The sequence below is a fragment of the Mesitornis unicolor genome, unplaced genomic scaffold, assembly GCF_000695765.1.
Source record: "Mesitornis unicolor isolate BGI_N332 unplaced genomic scaffold, ASM69576v1 scaffold45573, whole genome shotgun sequence".
Taxonomy (NCBI): domain Eukaryota; kingdom Metazoa; phylum Chordata; class Aves; order Mesitornithiformes; family Mesitornithidae; genus Mesitornis; species Mesitornis unicolor.
In genome coordinates, this window is record NW_010174810.1 from 1 (window position 1) to 234 (window position 234).

Consider the following 234-nt stretch of genomic DNA (forward strand, 5'->3'; position numbering starts at 1 on the left):
GAGGGTGCTGCCACTGGTGAAAATGTGGCTTTTTCTTTAATTCCGCTGCTCCCCGTGGATTTTTTTTAAGCTCTGTTTTAGTTTTCTTCCCCGTGCTGCCTCCTCTGTGCTGTTCATCAGCGAATACGGCCCTGGAGCGGGGTGGGGGGGGATTTGTGTTGCCTCCAGCTGGGCCTTGGTCAGGCCCCTGAGGGAGCCCAGGTAACGGCGGGGGTGTGGCGGGCACAGACCCGG